Source organism: Leptinotarsa decemlineata, unplaced genomic scaffold (assembly GCF_025532065.1).
Source record: "Leptinotarsa decemlineata unplaced genomic scaffold, Ldec_3_MD MMD2_tig00000882_RagTag_RagTag, whole genome shotgun sequence".
NCBI classification, from domain to species: domain Eukaryota; kingdom Metazoa; phylum Arthropoda; class Insecta; order Coleoptera; family Chrysomelidae; genus Leptinotarsa; species Leptinotarsa decemlineata.
The window spans coordinates 109,635-137,225 of record NW_027412556.1 but is presented as its reverse complement, the minus strand read 5'-3'; the positions used below and the strand labels follow the sequence as shown (position 1 = coordinate 137,225).

Sequence of the window (27,591 nt, the reverse complement as noted above, 5' to 3'; positions counted from 1 at the left end):
GAAATAATCTGCAGTGCAAACGAAATGTGTCCTTGTGGGGGAATCACTGGAGTCGAGTTTCGTTTTCGATTATGAGCGCTGAATGTATTCTTGTTATACAGGAAATTCCTTCAAAACGATTGCTAATACTTCATAAGTGAAGCCAACCGTCCTTTATAAATGGATTTTATCAATTTCAAACTCTAAAGGATTTGATTTACGCCAAAATGATGTTTTATCCTTTTCATCATTTTCGAAGATACAGATAATGTAATCACCCTTTTCAGTGAATAGTGATCTTGGGATCAATTTTATTTCTCCATTTACATCGGGACATTTACGAGGAGTTCTTCTGTCTAAGGATTCAGATAATATATGAACTGGAGGAGTCGAAATCTAATCAGATAGTTTTTTAAAATTGCATGGATTTATAATTGAGGATATCGAAAAATATAATGTCCAGGTTAGATTTTTAGACGAACAGTTCAAATTATATTAATTTTATTCAAAAAAACGAACAAACAAATTATAAAGATATTAAATTTTGAGCGAATTTGGAGTCCTACCATGCCGTCCAATTTCAATTTTGTATGATATCACAGACCAGAATGTCACTATGGCCGTTACAATCACCATTGTGGGTAGTAATCTCAGGAATTTCCTTGTAAACTCAACGTTTTCAGTCAAAACTACAGGTATTGTATTGACTTCTGTCAATTATTCCGAAACATCTGCTGTTTGTTTTTTCTGGTTGCTTTCCCCATGTACTGCCTGTATATGTTTTCCGATTTGTGTGTAACTGTGTCTATATACAGTGATGAACCTGAAAATATCAATTCAATACTGCTCGAAATTGATATTTTAATCATACTTATCTACTGAACGAAAAGATGAAGTGGAATTTAGTCCTTGGTGTAATCACCTCTGAAAAAAAAACATTAATCAAAGTCGAATTCATGAACCTTATCCATCAACGTTAGATGAAAGTATACGTTCAACTCATGACACCTATTAATTGATGTTAACGTCGATAAAAGCTGAGCATATAATCTTCGTAGAAACATCATTAGCAAGACTTCAACGTTCCCCTTCTATGCCGATTAGTAATGTGCTCTCATACTCTGTTAATATAACGTGCAAGTACACATTTTTCAGGAGATATTTATTACAATGCTTGTTGAATTGTTATAATATGTTTTATCATCTATTCTCAGTTTACCGAATCTCGCTGATCCAATTCACTGTTATGTGTTAAAATGAAAGTACTCACTTGTTTTGATTCTCCAAACACACCGAATGTATTTATTTGAATTTTAAATTATCACGATCTTTCTGAGTTATTCCCAGATCCTTCGCCAAAATATAAACTCCATTACTCTTGGTTTTTTCCTTTCTATTTCCACTTCTCGTTAATTTTTTGAGACGCTTTATGGACTCAGTGAAGCCCTGTTCATGTTCAGTTTTGTATTAACCTATCGAAAAACTTTTCGCAGTTCAGTAAAACGTGTAGGTTTCACAATCCATAGTTTTCTTTATTTGTTGTTAGCTTCTATTTCAGTGTGTGTGAAGAAACTCGTGTCTTGTCAGAGGAGAGAGAACATAATTTAATCTTTTTTCATTTGTGAAATTTCAAATTATATTTTTCAATTTTCTTGAATATTACTACCTACAATATATCAACTACCTACGTAGTACTATGGTATACATATAGATGTTACTCTATTTCGATGTGTCTGTGTTATAAGTTGCCAGTTTAGGTTAATCCTGTTCGTGAGCCAATTGCAGATATCTGAAGAAAATACCTACACCTGTATACTCAATCCAACTCTGCGTTACAATCAATATTCCATAGGATTTGGATTTTACACAATAAGAAACAAATAGAGCGAACCAAACTCAATAAAACAAATCCCATCTTCCAATCGGCTTTCTGAGGAAAATCAGACAGAAATATTAGGGAGTATATGTCCTCGGCCGACGCATTCAGAATTCTACAATAAATGTCCGAAAACGCAAATGTCCGAGTAACATTTGCCAATAACGGCGTCTTCGGCGGGCCTTTTTATTATTATGCGGAAGCACTAAAAAACCAGATGACGGTCCTCCGGTCACTTTTATGGCCCCAACACGCATCTAATTACGAAACACTGAAGGTCTACGAGCTGATTATTGCCTTTGCTATGATGTAAACGCGGTCATTTTTTATGTTCTCTGCAAGGGATGGACATGCAGGATGGTGTGAGCAGGGGCAGTTAAAACGGAACGGGAGGAACGCTTATTGTATGCAAAATACACTTTGATTTCCGATCCGACAACTTTCGGAAGTCGGCGGAGATGATATTTATCTTGATGTCAACTGAAATTATGGTAGTTCAACACATGGGAATGGGAAGGCGAATGATACTGGAACCTCCGCCAATATTTGAAATAAAAATTGTTCTAACCAGCTCGGTTTTGGAGGATCGTTGGAAGTAACCACTTTATATTTTGAATATAAAATTGAAATCTATGAAAATAGTTTGTTATATAGAACAGTTTGTGCCAAAAAATGCTCATTTATTATGGCCAATTCAGGGATCTTTTGAAATTCAAAAATGTCTACTGATGACTATCTGTTTGTTCAATTTACATATGCATAATCACGAACACAGCAAACATAATCCATCAGTGTTGAAAGTAAATATCAGCTTAATTGTTAATATCGTAATATTACTGGAAAAATTAATTAGTCGAACAAGTAACATGGGATTGAATGAGGCGAAGTTTAGGATTTTTCGCGATTTCCATTGAAACTAGTTCTTCTGCCCAACAAAGTTGATTATAGTAAAAGTTGTAGGTAATGAAAATATTAATAACTTTTCTATGCGCCATGTTTCCAAATTTAAAAAATTGTTGAAACTTGTTATGTCCCAAATACGTTGTATTTTTTATCAAATATTTATTTTTATATTTATTTTTTAAACCTTAAAAAAATTTCCTAGTGAAACTATCTATGTGCTGGTTTTTATTTCAAGAAATCATAATTCTACTGATGATTACCCATATGTTCAATTTAGATATGCCTCATCACAATCGCATCACACAATAAATTGTAAGTAATTAAAAGAATAGATACCCAATAATAATAATAAATTTATTGTTTCAACAACAAATGAACAGAAGTAATACACGAAATTATTTTCACATGGGTCCGCATTTGTATGTTTTTCCACAAAATGTAACCGAACGAGTCAGAGACTTTAGAATTGCGCATTAGTTTCCCAGACATTTAGTTACAGTATATCAGTTTAGACAGTAAAGCAGTATGGCAGTAAACAGTTAGGCTCTATAACTGAAGCTTATGAAAATATCGTAATAAAATAATGGGTGAGAAAAAAAAAACATATACAACCGACAGAATAGTTGGAATATACAGATGTAGTGAATGAAGTAGAGCTGATAGTACGATAGAACGTATGTAATGAAGTATATAATGAAGTCAGTATAATGAAGGGAACTAACAAACAGATAAAATAAGATAAAAATCAGAACAAATAATATCGCAATCATGCGAGTAACATAAAATTTAAATAAAATAATTAATATAAAATAGTTGCTACAGATATGTAAGTCAAACTAACTTGATCACAATATACAAACACTCAAGTACAATTAATATCCCAACCTGTGTTGAGTATCTTCCACGGGATTGTGCAACGTCGGTCCTGTATCGTAAGTATGGTCTTTTTGTTGTAGAAATCGCTTTTTTTTAAGTATACATGATTAGCTTATATAGATATATCTAACGCGGATCCAGTACTTACAAAATTCATTCAACTTCAACCTGTGGGAAAAAAACATCATATCCTTTACAATTTCAAGAAGTTCAACAGTTCAAATACCTCGTATTTTTTGCGGTTAGTTCAAGAACATCACCGGCTCTATTATTATTTTCAGGGTGGATCTGATGGTGAAGTATGGAGAACGGTTTAAGCGTGTTCAAGTGCCGCTATCCTGTCTTTGTCCTTGCACGGATTCCTTTTTGGTATGCTGAAAGGATACGACTGGCTCGCCGACTGAAAATTACATTACCGGACTGAAGACATGAATGGAATTTCCTCTCGGATACAGACTTTCAGATAATTTTCGCCGATGTATTTATCTTTCGTGTTTAGATAATTTCATTCCATGAATAAAGTTGAAGGTTAGTGCAACAGAGTTTTGAAAAATAATTTTGTATGTATATTTGCCTACTAAATCATTTCAATGATGAGAAAGAAAATCAGAGTAATTTCAGCAAATATTGAGTTCGTGGTCATTATATCATAAAACGTAATATTTAAAGTTCATGGGAATTCCTTTTCAAAATCATCCATTCAATCATTGTCTTGAATTTTCAGTTGGAAACAAAAGTTCTTTTCAGGTATGCGTTTTCCTGTAAAAATAAGCAGATAAATTTCTTTTAAAATATTAATTTCCTCAGAAAGATTCGCCAATAACCAAGAACATGCAGGATACTCCCGATACCAAGTTAATGGTAGGTATGTCCCTTTTTCAAAAGGTTTTACCGAACCCATTTCTGAAGACTATTTACAGAATTGAATTTTGATAAAGTGAAAAGGAAAGTGAGGAATAATTCGATGCGGACAGCAAAGAAAAGAACCAGCCGGCCTTTATAGATTTATAAAATATGCTGTGTGGGCATTTCTTGAGCGGGTCGAAGACGATCGGCTCGGCCCTTTCAGTGCATTTATGTTCGGCTAGAACATTGAGTGGCAGATTTATATCGCGAAGATGTGCACTAGGGCTATTTATAGCGATAGCATATAAACGATCTTATATGCGAGTCCTGGAACATGAGAATCGCCGGAATCGAAATGGTAATTCCACCAATATAATCAATGACTTTCATTCTACTTGGAAATATCGGCAGGACTGAATTTAAAATTGGTTGCTTTGATTTGATTCTTTTAATCAACATATTTTGGGGAGGTATCTACTAATGTTGTGGGTTTTCATCATCCTACCGACTGTGGTTTCACATCACGAATGCTTCGCTTTTGGGCGAGCTGTCATTAAACATTTGTTTTTGAAAGGTAATACGCCTACGAAAATCAAAGATGAGTTAGATTCTGTGTATGGGGACTCTACACCATCATTTACCACATTGGAATGTTTGGCAGCTGAATTTAAACATGGCTATAACGACGAAAACATCGCCAAAGTTCACCAAATAGTGCTAGACGACCGCCGAGTTAAAGTGAGAGAGATAACAGAGGTTATGAACATTTTTGTCACATATTGAATCAACATTTAGGCATGAGAAAGCTGTTCGCGTGTTGGGTGCCGCGTTTGCTCACGTTAGACCAAGAACGTGTTCAAATGAAAATTTCCAACGCTATGTTGGCGCAGTTTAGACTCAATTTGGGCGCCGAATAATTACTGTAGATGAAACTTGAAAAGAAAATCCTGTTTTACCAAGACAACGCACAGTTTCACACCTCAGCGATTGCGGTGGCAAAAATCAACGAATTATGTTTCGAATTGCTTGACCATCCGCCTTACTTACCAGATCTAACCCCTAGCGACTTTTTTTGTTCCCTCATCTAAAATCTGCACTTGGAGGAAAGAGATTTTCGTCAAATGAAGAGGCAATTACGTTCGTGAACAATTATTTTGCAGAGAAAAAGACTGAATACTATTTGGACGGGTTACAAAGATTGGAGCATCGCTGGAAGGTGTGTAAAGTTGAAAAAAAAAATTTTAAAAATGTCTTGTAACTTTGTTAGGTTGTTTCATTCAGTAGGAACATCGGTAGAGTTGAATGTTTCGAATTTCAATCCAAAATAAATATTTTCTCAGAACTGAAATATTTTTCTTGACAAAGAAATGAATAGAAATGGAATTCAATCAGACTGTATACTGCTCGCCCCCGTGTTATGGCCACCATAGTTCCGAATACACGACCACAGATTGGGCTTCACGTACCTATCTTATAATTAAAAACATAAAATTAACATTATCGTCCGGCAACATAAAGTGGAAGCAAACGCAATAAATACAGTTTGTAATCTTCAAATGAAAATCCGTTCGACCAGGAGGGCAGTGCATGTTCAAACACATTCAGATATGATGGGTGGCCATCAAAATTAGCATGTTCAAATATGCCCTCACTCTCGACGGTGGTGATGTTCAAATGAGTGTCAACATATTAACATTCAAGAGAGATTTTTGCATTAATATCAGAATGTAGTACGACTTCAATTTATGCATATTAATGAAGGTTTTCAGTACACACTGTTAGTGGAGGGTGCAGGCATTCGGATTATCGATTCAGTTTGTAAATTTAGCCCCATCGTTTCAAAGCCAAGAACGAAATATCATTCACAAGTTAAGTCGTCACCCTATATTTTTCTTAAAATAAATAATACAAAAAAGTCAAACAATGAACACTAAAATCCAGGTGCCTGAAAAGTCTACTAGTATCGAAAAGAGTTTACAGTATTTTATTAGTTTTCGAGAGTATTCTTGTCAGGTAAAATGTTCAGTATTGAAAGTCTAGAGAATGTTTTTAGTTTGCTCTTTTGCTGTTCATTTTCTTTCATACATGGTGAAACCTGTGTCAGAATCTGATGATACTTTGACCGCAAAAAGGCACCACTCTTAGAACGCCTTGAAGATTTTCTTGTAGTGGAGATTCCTTGGTTATCGTTTTCTCAGTATTCGATTTTTTTCCGGAGTAGCAGTTATGCTAGAAGGAGATATTCGTATTGTCTTCTGTCTTGAACCTGCTTTTGGTCCAGTAATGAAAGTGATTGGAGCTAACGGTGTAGGTGTATCAGTTCCGAACTTATCTCTTTTCATGTCATAGTGTTTTCATTCACATTGTTTTCTGTAAATGTATGAGGCTTATCTTCTTTGGATAGCCCATCAAGTCATGTGTAGGCAAACTTTTTCATAGAAAAATTAAAACAATATACCACAGAACGAGCGGCTTTACCATATTTTTGGCTGTACTACTTTGACAAATTTTCATTCAAGCACTCAAAGAGTTACGTCAAAAATAGAAATATATATTTCAGTGTAGTCCATATCATGAGAACAGGACAAAAGACGATTCCTCTTCAGTTTCGAAAATAATCATCAGACAGGCCCAATAAAATCGGGAACTCCGTCTGCAAAACAAACAAACAAGATAACAGATAACGGGATGCGTCGCACTAACTTACTTGCCTGTCGATTTTAACTTATTGTCCTTCCATCCCTTAAAAGGTCAATACACGACCCTTCTGAATTATTTCTCTAATTTCGGTTCATAATATATATTAACCTCTAGATGAAACAAGCATTTCTGATCCGGTGATTGGAATGATCTTGTATTGATTATTAGAAAGACAAAAAAAGTTTCATAGAAAAACGAGCGGACTATACATTTGCTTGAGTTTTGGAAAATATCTATGATATTATAAATGTATCAATATACTTCGATACATTTTTCCGGTTTTGCTCTGTCAATGGAAAAACAAGATTGTGAAATTTGCTGGAAGTTGAAGAATATATTATATATACGCCATGTATACGTTCACATGTTGTTATTTTATGAATAATGCCAGAAAAATTCTCGTCAGGTGGCACGATTATATCGCGAAAGTTTTACTAACGAGTAGAACACAAGTGAGGAAAGATTTGTGCTAATACAACAAAATAACAAAGAAGTATGTTGAATAAGTAATACACTACTATTCGAATAAATTAAACAATCATCACGTTGCTATCAACCTCCAAGTATCTGAGGTGAGATTGAAATCAGTAAACGTAAACACAGAGGCGATAAAACCCAGCATGGCTGAATCTAATGCGCCTTTAGATACATATGACTTACAGATGCTCTCAATTGAAGAGACTGATGCGGTCATTGAGGTGTTACACAATCAATAAGCTGGAATCTCTTCAATGTGCCGTCATTTCTAGAAGAGAGGGCCTAGTTACCATTCCAGAGATCCACATTCATGACTTCTTGAGAGGATCAGTGGAGCTTCTCCTGGATGGTTGATGCAGTTAGTATTCTGCCTAGCAGGATGTCTCCCAGACTTTCTGAGCCACAGTAAACTTTGGAGTGGATAATTCTTCACAAGAAAATCAGACAAGCAGAGCATATGCTCTATGCCTGCCCCGTCGTGGACTAGGTCAGATTTTTAGCATTCTGACCAAATTAAGGTAAAGTCTTCGTTCAGAAGCTAGATTTATTTGATCAAGTTTGAACAAGTGGGCCACAATAAACCACCGCTTTGGACTCACTTTGGACCTAACGACAAATCGTCTTCAATCCAAAAAAATATAAAGATAATTGCCATTTGATACGTACAAAAAAATAATTTGCCATTTTTCGGTTAGGTTCTCGATGATGGTAGTGACCCAGCAGCTATATCACTATATTTTTCAATTAGTTTCGATCATTTCAAATAATGGAGATAGGATAGGATAGGAAGAAACCTAGCGAAAAACATTAAAAAAAATCCTATTCACAAAAATAAGAAAAATATAACGAATAATTCAATTTTTCTCACACCTACAAGTATGAATGAGATAAGGAACACTATAAATGAATTGAAGAATAATAAATCTCCTGGACACGATGGAATCAAAGCCGAAATTCTCAAAATCATCATTGACTTCATTAGCAAACCTTTAATGGACATCATAAATAGATCATTTGAATCTGGGACATTTCCCTCAGTTCTGAAGAACTCAATAGTAACTCCAATTTTCAAATGCGGCGAAACAGATAATGTCACAAATTATAGTCCCATATCCCTTTTATCATCGATCAGCAAAATTTTCGAAAAAATTCTAAAAGCCAGATTATGTACATTTCTAACCAAATATAATCTACTGTCAACATCTCAGTTTGGCTTTAGAGATAATAAATCTACTACTGATGCAATTCATTCCCTAACAAAAACCATCTATGAATCTCTGGACTCAAGTACCCCTTCAATAGGTGTTTTCATAGATCTGAAAAAGGCATTCGATACGGTCGACCACTCCATACTTCTAGATACCTTAGAAAATATGGGCGTAAGAGGTACTGCACACAAATTACTTAAAAGCTACTTAACAAATAGAAAGCAAAGAGTGAAAATTGGAAGCCAAATCAGTGCAGAAATGAAAATAACATGCGGTGTACCTCAAGGGACAGTACTGGGGCCGGTGCTATTCGTGATCTATTTGAATGACTTATTCATACAAAAAACAATCGGGAAAATTATAAGTTTTGCGGACGACACGGTAATATACTATAAAGATGAAGACTGGTACAATCTGAAACTGAACATTGAAAAAGACCTAAGAAATCTCAAAGACTGGTTTGACAGTAGATTACTTTCAATTAATTTTGACAAAACAGTATACTTACCATTCAGCAGTCTCTCAACATCCTTGCCAGAATACACTCTGAATATTCAACAAAATCTTGTAATTAAACCTGCGAAAAAAATCAAATATCTGGGTATATATATATAGATAATCATCTTAGATGGGACCACCATACACAGTACTTAACAAAAAAACTACGTTGTATTTCATATAGACTGAAACAAGTCGGAAAGTTCGTGAATTACAAATACAGAAAAATTCTATACCACAGTTTAGTAGAATCACACTTGAATTATGGCATCATTGGTTGGGGAGGAGTATCAAAAACTCACCTACATCCTCTTGAAGTCTCTCAAAGACGATTTCTTCGAATACTACTCAATAAACCTGCAAGGTATGAAAGTAATTTGCTGTATAAAGAGACACAAATTTTAGATTTGAGACAATTATTCATCGTTCAGATAGGATGCCAGCTATACAAGAACAAAGCTGAACATGACACTCCAAACCACCCATACGCAACGAGAAAAAGGCATCACCATTGTATACCACTGGTTTCCAAATCTATAGGACAGAGAAGCTATCGTTATCTAGCTCCCAAACTATTAAATTATTTACCAAAAGAAATTACATATGAAACTTCTATGAAACGCTTCAAAAAACAATTAGTATCATTTGTAAAGGAAAATGCAAGAACGGATATTCATAAACTAATCGAAGGTTGAACCACTGTCCAAATATATTGTTATTATGATTATCAATAGCTTATTTATATATGTATGTATGTATGTGTATATGCGTGTATGTATTGTGTATGTATGTGTATATATGTATGTATATGTGTGTGCGTATGTATGCGTGTATATGTATGTATATATGTGTATATCCATTGTTCATTAGATATAAGATTTCTGCAGAGATGGAAATGCATGTATGTATACTCAAGTTTATCTATACTATTATAATATGAATTAATCAGGTATAATTTTAATTGATGTATATTTATTTTACACTTAGTTTTATATTTTATCTTTCGTGACTGTCTCTTTTGTAATTCCACAAACAAGTATGTTTGATACTTCTGTGGATATTATTATGTTTATTCATTTTTATACACAACTCTTATATTATTGTATGGATTTTATTTTATCACGAATAAACGTCATTATTATTATTATTATTATTATTGTCTGTGGAAAACAATGTAGGTCACCCTGTACACTCCCAAATAATGTGGTATTTTGCTCGTCCAGTGATGGAACTGACAGACCAGTCCGTGTCTGTATAAGCTTCTGATACACAAAAGAACGCAGCTATATGGAGGAGTGTATTTCTTTATCGGACAAGCATCTAACGAGGGTAGTTGTTGGCAGCTCACGGGGTCAGATCTTTGATACGTCACGTCCGTTCTCGTTCTCCTTTGGCATCCCTTGATCACCTCGATATTGACACGGCGGTAAACGGCTACCAATAACCCTCTCGTCCATATATACAGGATCCCCTGCACACGTTGTTAAATGTGTATTCGGTGACCACTGACCCAGTCAGTGGAAATAATTAGGGATAGAGGTATGTATATGTGAATAGTTCAGAGTGCATTGACTGAAGTTGTCAGTAATAAGAATTAAATTGAATGTGGTTCTATTACGGATGAATAGTGTCTCATATGAAATGAAATACACATCTGTCTTGCTGATTATAATTGGAGATTTGATTGTGCAGAAATCAATAGATACGACTTTTTCCCGAAAGTAACGATAGAAATTCCTACCGATTCCCTCAGTATAAGAAAAAAAGTTACTGCCAAAATTTTCAGCTAAACGTGTGTCCTTATACATACTTTGAGGAACAGAAAAATTAGACTTATTTAAAAGTAAATTCTGATGGTTATTGTAAAAACTTACACAAAAACAATTACAATACAATATTATTGGCATTTTATGCAAAAGCTCTTTGACATTTTATGAAAAATGTGGGAAACTTCAAAGAGAAGAAAGACGTTAACTAAAATAAAAATTATCCAGAAAGATGTGTAGACCATAAACAGAAGTTTTCTTATGTTGTGAAAGAAATTAATGCTTTGTTTTGTAATTTTTTTCAAAACTGTACTATTGAGAAGTTAAGACAAGTGTCTTGTCCAGAAACTTCGAAGTACACCATTGAGTATAGTAGTGTTCCATGTAAGTGAAATAATATATCAATATTTTTCCACATATAACGTTGTGTAGCGTTTTTATGAGTGATATCTGTTTCCATTCCAAAACAAATGTTTGGAATAAATGCTGAAAAGGAAAAGTTATTTTTATGTTATTCAATGTTCATTTGAAAGAAGTTGTTTCGAATTAACCTTTCTCTTTCGTGTAATTGAATATTCATGTAGAGTTGTTTGGAGAGAACTTTTTCATCCTGTTTGTATCCGAAAAACTTCTTTTGCATGACCTACAAAACTCTGTAAAGAGTTGATCTCCCCACATTTTTTGTTGTAATAGAAGGCCAAGACGTTTTTCTTTCAAAATAATTTATCCAAATGTTTTTCTTGAACATTTTCAAATGGATATACCATTTTTTAATCGGATGATCGTATCAGACACTGATTTAATTTGTATACGACTTTCTCTTGGATTCGAATAACTTCCCCTTTTATCCGACATGCATAAAATCATCTCGAAGTAAACAATGGAAAGACTCTCGAAACTTTTCAGTGTGTTGTGAATTGTACTCAAACTTCTCGAAGTCATGTCTTGTCTGAATATATGAATTTCAATCGAAATTTGTAATTCAGTGGAATCTTCGACGGAATATGAACATTCTCGCGATAATATTCAACTCTGTACTCCTGTTTCCACCGGTGAAAAGTATTCTTACTAAAAGTTGTGTAACTTTTTTTTACGGGACTACGGAAGCTTATTCGAGACAGATACAGTATCATTCCAATAATTAGTCGAAGTAGACTCGGAAGCAGTTGCACCAACTCAACGTGAAGACTGAAAAAAACTAGACGTCTTCAGGAATATGTACCAGAAATCTGCCTTTCCATAATGTATGTCCCCGATGAGAGGGTGGCAGTGGATTTTTGTATTTTGCTTATTTATATAACGGAATGGTACCGGACGAAGCCTTTGAAGTCAGAAGTTCGGTTCCACTTCTCTGTATGTTGCGCGACCATGAGACGAAAGGAACTGGATTATCACCTTTTAAGGTGGTGACCAACTCTGGTACTGCATAGAAATCCGTTTTGTGAAAGGCCCACATCACAACCGCAAAGAACACCTGATTAACTAGATCAGGTACTGGAAATGAGTGGAACTCTGACAAAATTATTATTCTGATCACAGGAGTCCTTTTTAGATTAATGCCCTCTTTACTCTCGAACTCAGGATCATGCTAGCTTGCCTTGAATCGGCAGCCAGACAGTTGCAGAAAGCTGACATCCTTGTTTCGTTACTTCTAATGAGGGCAAATGATTTTCAGACCCAATGATCACTTACCCTTAGTTTCGTGTACAGAGCTTAACTAAAAACTCATTTTCAGGTTCAAAAATAATAATGAAACTAATGAACCCCAATCCATTAGCAGTTTCAATATCTATAGTTTTACAGATATCTATATAGGTATGTACTTTATTTTCATAAACTTCATGTTTCGCTAACACAGAAGTTTTTTCGTAGTGAATTAAGTAATAGTTTAATTTCAAAAGACAAAAAAGTACAACAGATTCTGTTTCAACAAGGGATGTGGAAAAATATGTCATCTACAAACACTGAGAAAGCTTTTAAACTGTGATAGCTTACATTCTTTGATCAATCATGACTTAACTATTCCATTCCGAAACAAAGGTTTTGGCTTTCTACTGTTCCATCCCAAAAATGAAACTCCCTCAAAAATATACACAGAAACAGGAAATTCAAGGAAAATAGTTTTAAACATTTATGGAATTAAAAATAGTGTTGTCACGGTTCTTGTGTTCTCCAAATATTCTACCTATAAAATTTGAACTTCAGAATGCCCAAAAGTCTCTTGTCGAGTATTTTTCATAGTAAAACGATTCTGGCCCGTAAAGCATTCCGGAAAAGTTTCAATTGCAGATACAAGAGCAAAATTATCATTTCCGTTATGGACTATTTACCGAAACGAAGCCGCACATTTGATTTTGATTGAGCTCGTATTCCGAAGCTTTGAAGTGGATCAGTTCCGAAAACCGGATTACACTAAACAAAGTATCGCTTGAGACATAATCTCGGACCGAAATATTCTATTAAGAATCTGTACAGAATCAAGGAAGATTTACGATCGGGGCGAACGGCCCTTTTGCCGCGCCATGCCTTCCAAGATTTATATGAATGGAATATTTATAATCCTCGTGGCGTGGTCGAACCAAAACTCCAGAACAAATTAAAAGTAACGTGGTCCGATTTGGGGATTTAGGGGCTTAGGAAAAATATTGGTTTTGAATGTCATTTTTTTACTTATTGAAAACAAGGGGGCACGGAAATCGTATGAAACGAAAAGACGTTGAACTTAGTTATCTATTTCTAGGGTAGCAGTCTGGTTTTCTTTGAATCATTCCTGGAATCATGACTGTAATTAAAGGTGCTTGCAGCGATTTTTCACTATTTCCAGAAAGTGAATGGTGAAAATTTTGAACATTTATTGAGATTTCACATATAATAAGGAAGCATACTTGAAGATTGGCTGTAAATCAAATTATCTGGAGTTTTATCCCATCACCAAACGGTTACTTTTAACACCAATTGTTTTAATTTCGAAAGTAAGACTAATCTTCCTCTTAAAGATGATACTTGGTGATCGAAAAACGTGTCGAGATGTTAAAAATAACGGTTTGGTGTTGGGATAAAACTCAAGTAATATTCAGGGAATTATCTGTCAACGAATCTCATGTATCCACCAATGGGCAAGCTGTATTATGTCGTATAGTTCATCTATCTTTATTTTTCTCATTTATGGTTTTATCAGAAAATATATTCAATCCAATTGCTCAAATACTACAAACACCACACTATCTTTACAATTATTATCATTGTCATTGGACAACTTGTAAGACTTCACCAGTCGATCTTCCCGCCGCATTCGCCAAATTATCGTAAACAACTTTTTATAATTCAGGTCATTTTGTTGTCATTTCCATAGTATTTTCTGATTTGTTTAAATCAAAATATAGCTCATATACGTAGGTTTCTAGAGGTCGAAAAAAAATTAAATCGGCCAAGTATTTTTGGAGATTATACCCAAGTGAAAAAAAGGGTAATTTGTTTGCATATTCATCTGATGAATAACTACATAAAGATGTATACATTACACAAATTCAAAATCATACTCCACAATCGATATTTTCTAAATAATACATGAATGATTCTACAGCAAAAATCATTAGATAAGTTGTCCCCAATTGTAAGTTACATCCTTCTTTATAATGTAATCGATTTGGCCCGTTATGCAGAATCAAGGGTCCAGATTCATACGATAAACGCAAAATCGATATCGTTTCTCTATTGAACCCCAACCGATATGATTCCAGTCACAAATAACTGGACAGGGACTCCGAATGAACATCGTGAGTGAGAGACTGGCTGTGGATATGCAGGACCAGATGATCTGGTCTATTATGGGAAGTGTATTTCGAAGCTGAGACAAATTGCCGGACAACATTGTCTGAAATACCCTCAGTTCTGGAACCCCGATTGCTGTCACTTTACGAGCAATCTCCAAACATAAAAGAATCGATCTTATCCGTTACTTATACGTTTCAAAGAGAGTTTTTGACTTTTCTCTCGACCAGATGTACTGAAAATTAACATCAGCTACTGAGTTAAGAGTAATGTATTTTCCTATTTCTTTAACTAGTTTCAATCTATTTGAGACACAGTTTTTTAAGGTTTTTTCGCTCCATTTTTATACAAAAAATGTGGGAAAAGGTCGGAAAAAGGAAGAAAGTATATTAGTTACTGAAATAAAAAAATCTTTAAAGAAAACTACCTTTATACGAACATTGAATTATACAAAAGAAAAAGTATTTTCGAAACAAGTACTTAATCATGAGTTTTGAATTATATTCTAATCATTTATTATCGAATTGAAACATCATTCACATAATGCTATAACGTAATATTTCAAATGTATCAGAATATATACATATAATCAAAGGATAATTTGAACTGATTTGATGTCTACCAGTACATGAAAATTCTGAGAAAAATCACTGCCAATGATAGATAAACTGAACTTCTGTCTCCGCCAGTGTTTGTAATCATTGCCATGCAGACGTTGATACAAAGCTATTACTATTCTATTGCTCGCTTTCGTTCGACTAAGCCCCCAGTTTCTTAAATACCTTCTCTAAGATGACGTTCATTATATCATAATTCAGAAGATTTCCACTGAAACGATAAATGAAATTAAAAAGTTATTTTGAACTCGCAAATGGAGTTTTTAATACAGAGATTGTCGAATCTGAGCAACGTAAAAAATTATTGGGCCAATAGTTTTTTTCTATGAGGGTGTGAGGGTTTATAGTTGAATTTTTGTCTTTGTTTTGTAATAATAGAAAACAATTTGCCAAAACTGTGTTGAACTGAATGCATTCAGCATCTTGAATTGAAAACATTTTCTACCAAATTTGCTTTACAAAAATACATAGTTTTGTAATGTAAAATAAAAATACAAACGTCAGGTAGAAGTTTACTAAAGATTCAAAAGTGTTTTGTAATTTTTCTAAACAGAGTTGGAATACATCGTTTAGTAAATTTACAAAACGTGATTATTATTAAAAAATGTTATGCGTTGAAACTTCCAAAGCTTTTTTTTGTAAAATTACTATTGACATTTCAATAGTGTGTATAGTTTATACCAAAAAGGTAACGAGAAGTTTAATTTTTCAAATTAGATAATGTACATCTTTGAATAATGAATCTTCATGTACTACTGAAAAGTTAGGCGCTACCCCTTGGCCGAATAATGTTCAATCCGGTGAAAGGGTAGAGAATGTAGAGAATCATACACACGAGGCCGCAATTTTAATCATGAACCAACCAAGCGCTTATACCTAACACCACCAAGCACCGCTTTATAAGTTATTACCAATAAATCATGCTAGTGTAATTGCGCTTGTTCTGGTATGTTGAGTTCCGATTTATGGCAGAGTCGAGATCGGTCATTTATACTTGGTGATACATTTTTGAATTAGGTACACATTTTTCGTAGCTTTGGAAGAAGAGTTTGATGAAGAGCGGATTTAAAAAAATTGTTTATCTCTGATTGATGTAAGAATGCTGAGAATACGGAAGTTGAAATCAATGAAAATCCGTCAATTCACAACACATGTACCTAACAAATTTGTGAATAAAGTGTCGGATCCGTGCCCAAATAGTATTTTATAAAACTAGCTTATAATGCAGGGGATTAGAACTTAAAACATAATGGAACATCAAAAGTATCCACTAATTCACTATTATCGGCAACTCAACATCCAGATCCATTGAATTTTTTGCAACCAACATCTAGATTTGATAATTAGAAAAGCATTGGTTATTGTCGTAAGGAACACTAGTGAAATAATTTTTTTGTTACATTTGTTTATTGTAATATTCTCTAACAGAAATGTGTGCATGCACATCTTTTTCCAAGATCAAAACTAGAAATAAAATAGAAAATTACAGCAAGAATCGGTACAGTAAACATATTTGTTTGTGAGGAAAATATTAGTAAAGTAAGTAGCATATGTGTCAGTACTAGCAATCATCTAACCTTCTAACACTACTCTTTTTTTTTGCAAAATGTCATTTGCCTTCCCTTTATTTTCCTTGAGTTCCATCACGCCATCTTGCGGTAATTGTCATCTTGAATTATTTGATAGAATGAAAATGAAACGCTCATCAAGTTTAAGAACATACATGCTTTCACGACCAGAGTCATGATTGAATAGAACAAAATCCGCGCTGGTAGGTCGTGGTCGAATGGAACCTATTCTACCAAACGTTTAGTCTTCTACTGTGACAGGCGTCGTCAATAGGTCAATGATGTGTATGTTGACCTTTGTCCTCGCAGTAAACGCACATACCACTTCACGATATACCGGAGTATGACAAAATTGCTACTGTAATCATGACATAGGTGGTCGATAAAGAACTCATCCATATAAACTATAAAAGTGACGAATGTAAAATCTTTATATCAGGATTTTTTAATCTAGTTCCCATTCTACATATTTATAAATCATAAGTACAGGAATTATCAACTAGTTTCGACAAATAGAAACAGATTAGGAAAAAGTTACTGTTTCACCTAAAATCCCAGTCGTAACCCGTAACCGCCAGCGAAACGACGGAAACCCTCAATTCACACGGAAGAAAGCAGAGAGGGAAACTGAATGAACAATTATCTGTGCTTTAATTACCGCGGCCTGCGGTTACTAATGACAGTATTGTCGACTTCTCCCGTGGGAGTCAGCATTTCACACTCTCTCCTGCTCTTCTCGCAAGAAGCTTTATCTGAGAATCATTCAACATCCCCAATATTGACCATGTACTGGGATCAAAAACTTCAACAACGTTTTCAAGTTGTTAAAATTCGAAATGGTAGAGCTGGATGGTATAGGAACTGATCAAAATGGTAATTTATCGTTGAAAAGTAATTTTAGTAAAAATCAAATGATTCAAACGAATGAAGAACCTGTATTTATACATTTTGATTGAGATGCAATTTGAAAAAATTGTTTGAAATTATCACATCTCAATCGTAATACTGGGGTATTGGCCTGAAGAAGGTGTTCATTATTGAAACACGTATCGCGATTTTGTGAATCATCAAATGAAAATCTCAAAATAGTTATTTCAATGCAATTAATGTATCTTTCCGTACCTACAGTAGGAACCTGCAGTACCTACTGTATGTTATGGTAAATGCCTACCGGTCCTTTTTGAATCAGAATTAATCAGAATACTGATAAAACGTTGCATACGGAAGTTGATCAGAATTTTCTAAAAAATTACTGAAGTTTTAATGAAATTACCATAAGTATGTCTTTGAGAAGAACAATCAGCCTAAAGAAACTTTTTTAAATAACATTTTGTTGTATTATTCGTCTACTGATTAACTTAAAGTCAACCTAAATCCATGCAATAAGGTTATCGAACACGCATTAATTTCTGGTGTTGTTCAAATTTTGATTAGGCAACGAATAAATTCTCCTTGTTGCAATACCTGTGTTCTGTTATTCACGAACAGATATAAAATCTTGCTCAATACCGAATTATTTTCCCAAGTTTTTCAATCTGTTTATCGATTTTTTCCAATTCTTTCTCCTGTCGCCCATTCACTTTCCACCGATTTCTAAAAGGCTCTATTTAGACCAAACTTACGACAGAAGGAGGGTGACATTAAAGTAACGATTTCCAGTTTCTCCACTATAACAATGTCGTTAGGCACCCGCATAGCAAATAAGCATCAGTGTGAACACGATTGGTGTGGGGCAGAGACCGCGATTTTCGAGAAATAATACCGAATGCAGGTCGGGTCCGCCGCAAATATCTTTCAGCCACGACCTTCTACAAAGACGGAGGTACATGCATCAACGAAAATTGGGAAAAAAGAATTGCCCATATAAATTGAAACACGAACTGGTGCAGTGACGTACGAGGTCTCCCATAAAATGTAATGGATACAGTTGAACCTTTTCCAATAAGATAGAGGCACGCTTTTATTTTCCATTCATTCGTTCGAGTATGATTCGGTAGATGTATAAGACAGCGGCTATCACTTCAATCATTACAATAAGAAAAAAAATCCTCTGAGAACTGTTTCATATCTTTACTATCTTTTACTTCAGAGGTCAGCCACCAAAAAGTCATACATAACATACCTTTATAAATACTGGCAGTAAAAGCAATGTACATTCCATCATCTACATATTAGTAGATAAAATTATACTAATTCATCAAACCCAACTTCGCTTATTTATATCTAACAGGATAGTGATTTCCTGAATACAAATCAGTAGGATATTTTCTATATAGGAAAGTTTTCGGTAATTCTAATAGAATTGAAAGTGAACACTTGGGCTATTTGAAATGAGAATTTGTAATTTTTTTTTCATTTCAAGTATACATTCGAGCATTTTCAGCAACACTAGACTCTTCTGGTCTACGAAATCCTAAACGCACTCTTTTCAGGCTTCTCAATCTCCATCATCCCATTCTCAAGGTATTCTCAAACTTATTGAGTAGATCATCTACAGACCAGTTTCTAGTGCAGGAAAGATCCAACCAAAACAGCAGTATGCCTGAGTCTCTGAGGATTTCATCGTGGATCTACTACACATACGATACATTTGTCTAGAAGGGAGATTTCTTAAGTAGCTCAAACAGATTGAACAGTTTTATGTAGATACAAATCCCAAACCGAGAAAAAAGCACCTTACACCTAACAGAAATCAAAAACAGTCTGATGACTTTGTCCAGGGCGTTCCTAGACGGTGGGATCTTGTGAATAAAAATACTTTTCCGGCTAATATCACGATGGACATTGGCTTATATCCGACAGACATTTATGCAACTTAATTCACAGACGTTACTCTTGCAGATGTTTTTGTTCATATAGCAAGTCCTCGCTGAAATTAATCGAGTAGGTCACTACTGACAGCGATTTCGAGGTATTACTTCTCATTAGTACAGAAACGATCCAACTCCAACAGTAATGTGTTTGGAGCTCGATGATTCCATCGTAGATCTGCTACATATACGATACCTTTGCTGAGAGAAAGATTTGTTGAATAGAAAAAGTCCTATATTGTAGACAAAGTCATCCCATGTACCAATACTCTGAAATAAATCACAATCGGATGACTGTCTTGGAGGGCAAACACAGACATATCAACATTCTTAAACAGTAGTATCTGGTAAATGCCTGCCGGCAAAAAATTACTTCAAGGGCTAGCAGCGCGATAGAAAATGAATTATATCCGATAGGTATTTATACAAGTTACCTCACAGGTGATCCATCATGAAATGAATCGAGTAGATCATCTACAGACCAGTTTCGAGGTATTACCTCTTATCGGTGCGAGAAAAATCAACCCAAACAGCATTATACCTCTTCATTCGAGCGAAATTTCTTACCGGTGAGCATTTTTTGAGGTCTGCGAATAGCCAGTAGTCACTGGGAGCCAAATCTGGCGAATACGGTGGATGTGGGAGCAATTCGAAGTGGGAGCACGGTTCCTTGTCTTGATAAAACATTTTTTTCTTTGCCATATGCAGTCGTTTCTTTGAAACTTCGGCCTTCAAACGCTCCAAGATAGTCAATGAATATTATACCACGCACATCCCAAAATACCGAGGCCATAACCTTCCTGCTTCGTGCGCTTTGAAGGTTATTAGTAAGTGAAAAAGTCGTAACTCATGGACAAATTTCATTCTATTGTAATTTATCCATTGATGAAGCAATTGCTTACATTTAGAATATAATTGTAACCGAAAAAGGTGATTACGTTTTCAATATTTTAGATGAGTATTATTTTCACTCTTCATCCTAAATAAATACTGAAAAAACATTAAAATGTCTCGGGTATAGATTCTACTCAAGATTTTGAATGAGATATTTCCGATCAGTTAATTCGTAACACTAATCAATGAAATCTAAAAATTATTGATCTCGGCCGTCGTACACAGAACAACCACCCCTGCTGTCCACCCTCACTTCCTATTCTTTCCGCGGCCACGGCTAATTGAGCGAAGGCGACAGTGGGCCTCGGTAATGAAGTTACCTTCTGTGCCGGTCTAATGGACACGAAGCGAGGCCCAGATAAAGCTTCTGCCCGCAAAAATAATGGTGGCGGTGCCTAGCAGCATTTATCACTGCTGTAAATAACACTGTGCTTTGTCGTACTGATTATGTGTCGTTAAGCGCTAGATCATCGCTCTTTATGGTGTGTAAATGCCCGCAATTCGGCGGCCGTTTCGGATGACCGCCCCAGGACCATTTCATTAATACATCAAGATGATTTTTCGAAAATGACCTGCAATACATTACGAACCGGAGGGGATAGTGTATGGATTTATAGATGTGAAATCATGTAATGAAAGGTAAAAGTGGAACCTCATCTCCACACTGTTTTTCAAGGAAGCTATATAGGCACTACAGGAAAATAATGAGAATCTTAAAAAAACTTTAAATTGCAGCAGACGTTCAGATAGAAAATATAAGTATGCTCGAGTTATTAAAGCAAGTTATTGGATTGTTGGTCATTTCCTATTGAAAACGATCTATTATCATTGATGGATAATAATAAAAAATGAGTTGGAGATAATACAGAAGCCTAGAGAACACCAGCGTTGATTTTAAAGGTATCCAAGACATAACCACCGATGACTACTTATGAGAATCGGTTTTTTTGAGAGCTGGAAAGCCTTGAATAAAGACGATCTGAGAAGCCATAACATCAAAGTTCCCCCTTTCCAGGCACACTCACAAAACAAAACAATTAGCTCCCAATTTTTCTCGAATGCATATTGTAAGAAGATAGTCTGCCTGGAAACCATATACCTAGATTATCGTTATTAGGATATTCAAGAATGTGATGATTAACAGCTTTCTCTTTGATTTTCTCTATCAATGACAGTGAAGCAACTAATCTATAGTTCCGAAAACATGCACTTCTCCCAATCACCAAAAATGCAATACTCTTCTCGACGCCTGTTTCACCAACCAACTAGGCCTCTTCAGGAGATGAAGAAAAAACCTTATTAAAGTTTTTCTTCATCTTCTGAAGTCGCTTAGATGCCAATCTACGGTTATTAAACAAATAATTTTTCTTCTCCTTTTTTAAAATAGACTGAATATTCCATTATATTATTCTATTCTGAAAGCCAAAGAAAACTCTTAAGCGAAAAATTTTGTTTTAGAAGCAGTTTTTAAAGATAATGTATCTGTCGATCATTTAGAGTTTTTTATGGGCCATCTTACAACGGATACATCTCACAATGAAACCCACGAAGAAAAATTTTAATGTTTCTGCATCAGTTTTTCAATCATCACTACAACTGAACTCAAATATCGATTCAATCAGTGAACTATACTTACGTACATCCCAAACCATCACCCTCTCGTGTTAAAGAGCAAAAAGAAACAAAATCCAAACAACACTCCAGACGTATCGTGTTTGTCCTTTTATCAGACTACTGAGAAGTATTATATATGTGCTGAAATATGTCAATTCGTTTGTCGAGTCCCGAGGGAAGAGGTTAAGCGCTCAATTTGTCGCGGTAGAGCATTAAAGTTGGCTGCGCCTCGAAAAAGAGAAGACCCGCTCCCTTGGCGCTCGTCAACGAGATTACCCTCTAAACGTAATCCAATCACAGGAACTTGACTTTATATGTGAAGCTACTGCCGCCTAAGGTGGAGGTCACTTTCGCATCAATACACGCACATAATATTATATTAGATTGGAATTCATTTGTTGGTTACTGTTATTTCTTTTTCGAGTTCGAGGGAAACTACGGAGAAACTTCTTAGGTTTTATAACGTTGACGTTGATTTTTTGCGTACATGACTGACACATACAGGTTCATCCAAGAACAGATCACTTTCTATCAGATATATTTTCAAAAAAAACGACGAAGAACTTTCATGACATTATTTACATTTTTCTTCTGTCAAATAATCATAGAACGGTAAAAATGAGCATGGAACATATAAAGCAGATTAATATCGTTACATACTACCGATATAAAATAATTTTAACATAAAACTCAAGATGGTGACCGAATATCGATATCAATAGTACCTGTCAGTTGCAAATATAATTTTGTAAAAAAATATGTACCATTTTCATGAGCTTCAGTTAATGACTTGACATTCAAACGATTGTAGTGGTTAGTATCTAGTTCAGCAGATTCATCTGAATCAGCAGATTCAGACCGTGCGGTGGCGGCGGCAGGCAAGGCCCGTCAACTCTATTCCCATTAATCAGTATAGCGGCGGCAACGAATAGACACTTGATCAAAGCTATCACCTTTACAAGCAAAAAGGTAACGCAACATTGAATTCGTTTTGTTAACTTTGTGAATATTGAGTTTGAAATAATGAGTTTTTCCGTAAACCAGCTGTCGTTCTCATATGAACGATAACCTACAAAAATTTAAATTTGGGCAAGCTAAGCAATAATAACGTCGATTCTTAACACTACCCGGTATATTGATCAAATTCTCATCCTAAGCCATTGACGAATATACGGCTTATTTGAATAATAAACTTTGTCATATAGATTTCTTTTTTGAGAAATATTAGAAATTAGTTGAAATAGTAGACACAATTCCGATGATTTATGATAACTGTCAACAAATATCTTTCACTCATTTTGTAGCTTTTCTCAATTTTCAATTAAACCAACCTCAGATACTTTTCTTAACTCTACTACTAAATTGTTTGTTGAATTTGGTGCAGAACTTCTAAATGGCAACTTAGAGATCCCAAAAGAGTTACTTGATTAAAATGATATAATAACCCTTCTCACTGTCAATCAAGAAGTTAGACAATTCATTATCAAATGCAAATTTGATCTGTAATCAAAGATATACATAACTATTCTGATCGTTTGGAATCACAAATGAAAGGCTTAACAGTAGCCAAAAATACGAATTCATTCTGATAGAAAAGACAAGTCTTGTTGAAATTCCATTCAACTGTGGAGTCAGCTTTGGAGACTTCAAGCTACGGAACAAAAAAGACTTGTGACAGACCTCTCACAAACCATTCCAGAATTTGAGAAAAAAGCCGCTGATAAAATTCACCGTCCAAAAGAAGATGTACATGCAATTCTATAATATGCAAAGCTTCTTCAAATCATGAACGTACAGAGGGGATCCACTCCGCAGTACTCAGCTTTTTTGCAAGAGTCTCCATAACCTTTCTGGTGGTTGTCCTCGCTGTTTCCATAACCTGGAAACTTCACAAAAAAAGAACCAACCCGTGCCGAGAAAGTCGAAAACTAACCAGTATATCTTCGGAGATAGAGGAGTTATAAACCCAATTTCGCTGATCAAGCTACGCAAAGGATATCATTACATCCGCTATTCCGAAGTCGACGAAACAATTATTTTAAATATATTTGAATTCGATTTCATTGATTCTGTTTACTGAGTCCACTCTGTCAATGTCGAAATGAAATCCTTTAAAAAAATATCTTCGTATATTGCTGAAAGGTTTACAGGTTCAAATTCGAATGTTTTTGCAACATCCACTGAAATGAGAGTTTCAATTCCCTTTTTGGTAAGCCGATGACGAATTCTAATAAACACCCATTCGAAACCCCTCAAATGCAGTGCAAATTGAGTCAATAAACTTTTCTCTCTTACCTAAATAGGGCGTGAACGCGGCATTAGGCCGACAAGTGTAGAGATCAAATCCTTAGCGCGGTGGAAGTGATTAATAGTGGTACAGTGGCGTGTAAATGAAACCTAAGTAATTAAAATCGGATCTCAGTCGGCCGCAGCATCGATATCTCTATATTGCTCGTGTATTCCGATATGAATAATTCATAGAGGGTTGCCGTGGAAATTTAAATCTCAAGATGCGTGCCTGAGATATTCCTTCATGCCGTCAAATGACGCGTTACAAATTATAAAGCTATTTTTGACACCAGCGTATCGTCTGTTCTTTCTCTGGGCTCTGGGATTTACCCGTTTGTACGATTCGTATCGAAAAGAGATTGAATTTTCTACACACATAAGTTGAAACAATTTTTTAGAGACCCATTCGTATCTCTAAATCATAAAATCAGTCAACTGCAGACCATGGAGAGAAATTCAATGTAAAAGTTATTCGTATATCATTGTAAAAGTAAAAATTCCGAGAAAAGGAAACTTGGGAGCCGTCTGACTTGTGCAAGTCTTTGGAAACTACTGCTACCTGATTACCTTATTGCATTTTTTCCCCATCTTTTCGTCCCTGTACTAGTTTGTAGAGGTCCTTGTTATTGGTCATATTCATCTGGAGATAATTTGGATTGTTCAGGAATTGCTTACCTTATGTATGAGTGGTCCTCATACATAACATTCAACAAAGTACTGGATTGGTTCAAAAAATATCCTAGCAATAGATCTCAATGAACACCCCTGAAAAAAATCATCGTTCCGAACTGATGAAAACATTTACAAAAATATATTTTCTATAGTCAAGACTGAAATTCATTTTTCAGAAATGTATATTATGTACCTCGATGAAACAGCCAATATCTTTATCCAACTACAGTATCGAAAGTATGACATCAAAACAAATCAATTATTCATATTGTCGAACAATATATCGGGAATGGCTAAAGGAGAAAATAATTAGAACGAATGAATTTATGGTGTCATAAGAATATATTTCATCTCTCACAATCCCCCGTATCAGTCGCATCTATGGGGAAGCATGCAGGGGTAACTGATCGCAACTATTTATTGACTGCTGCTGGACATCGCCCATAAAATATATCGGTTCCGGAACGTCCGGACCAGGCTCGGGAAAAACAGATCACGTCTGAAGCCGCCGCCGTAAAAACTTGGCATCGTCATCGCACCGAGCTATGTCACACAAGATAACACCAGATGCGAACAGATTAGAATCTTACAAAAAGGAGTTTGTGCATTGTAAGTTTCAGAACAACGACAACTTATAATATTTCAGATAATAAACGATAATTTTCAGATACCTCAGCACAGGTTGTCCTTGGATTGTTAGAGTCGAATAGTTGAGCCAATTAAACTATTTTGGAACCTTTGGTATAGTAATGGATATTACTGGAGTTTTATCCCAACACCAAACCGTTATTTTCAACACTTCAACACGTGTTTCAATCACCAAGTGATCATCTTCAAGAGGAAGATTTAATCTTCTTATAAAAAAAAGAAATGAGATCACCATATGCAAATAAGTTTTTCATCTACTATATACTAGTTTATCGATATATTCAATATCTTCATAACGATTATATCTATACTTTTTTATCCATTTAGCATAGTTTATTTCATTGATTTTCAACCAAATTTGTACTCAAGAAAAAATGTATTTAGTTTCAATATGTATTAATTCCTTGTTTTCAATCGTGTGGTATTGTATATTAATCTAAGGATTACATTTCAATTGATATATTTATTGTGAGACAGTAACTGAATAGTCAACTGTGTAGTGAAAATCTAACAATAAAATGTTATTTGAATACTATAAAATTATGTCTTGATGTTTTGATTTGAAGTTTCATTCAAAATATTAATGGACTAAAAATATTTTTTCAGTGAATAATTTTATTTTTCAAATCAATCTTTTGATTTGATATGTATGTCAAGCACCTTGATTCTAATTTTTCGATTTTTTGAAATATTTAAGTAACTGAATTTTTTAGGTGTACAATTTACGATTAAGTTTTCATTGTTGAAATCCATATTCTGGTTTGCTTTCAAATAATCGAATTAGATTTTAAAATGTATCTTCCGTTTCGTTCAAAACTTTTTTCTGTACTGAATCACGGGTAATTGTAAATATTTTATCTGTAGTACAAAATTTCGCTAACACTTATAACTCTTAAAATATGTTTTTATTTTGATTTTCTTTTGAATAACCTAGCAAGGAGGTTACGAATAGCGGCATCTGCCCGCGAATGGCTAAAGCAATAATTGATAGTTACGTACAGCGCCATCTGGCCCCAAACAGATCAAGCAATAATTGATAGTTACATACAGCGCCATCTGCCCGCGAATAGATCAAGAAATATCAATGAGGTTACGTACAGCGCCATCAGCCCGCGAATAGATCAACAATAATGCCGATAATTCTGTCAGTACAGATCCCGAGCTTGATAGTTACAAACAAACATACATACATACAGGTGTAGCTGATATAAAGCGTGTAAAAAACAGTTTCTTCGCAATCATATCTCAGCTCGATCAATCACAAATGATTCACAGTGCATGAGTTTTAGGATTATAGTGTATGCGTATGAGTTTTGAAGTTCGATACCTTCAAATTAATTTGTTCACGTACCAGAAATTCAATATGCAAAACTTTTTGAATCAATGAGTTATCACTGAATAAATATTATCACTGCGAGCTGTAAGGCAAATTCTGCTAACGTAATTTACCACTTACCTCTCCTGTTAAGTGAAATAATCACTTCAACACAGAATAAAAAGGATACTATCATAGAGAATAGACGTAAATGAAAATTATCAGATGTTCTGCAGCTAGTTTTATCCGAACCGTATAAGAATT

At 34.8% G+C, this 27,591-nt stretch overlaps 1 long non-coding RNA gene across 1 annotated transcript; it reads right to left on the bottom strand.

Moving 5' to 3' along the window:
- Window positions 1-239: 239 nt before the first annotated feature.
- Window positions 240-27,535, bottom strand: LOC141482105 (uncharacterized). The gene is made up of 3 exons (XR_012465343.1): window positions 27,469-27,535; window positions 851-903; window positions 240-802 (listed from the first exon to the last, which is right to left on the bottom strand). It is a non-coding gene; the product is annotated as an uncharacterized lncRNA (long non-coding RNA).
- Between the last annotated feature and the right edge of the window lie 56 nt (window positions 27,536-27,591).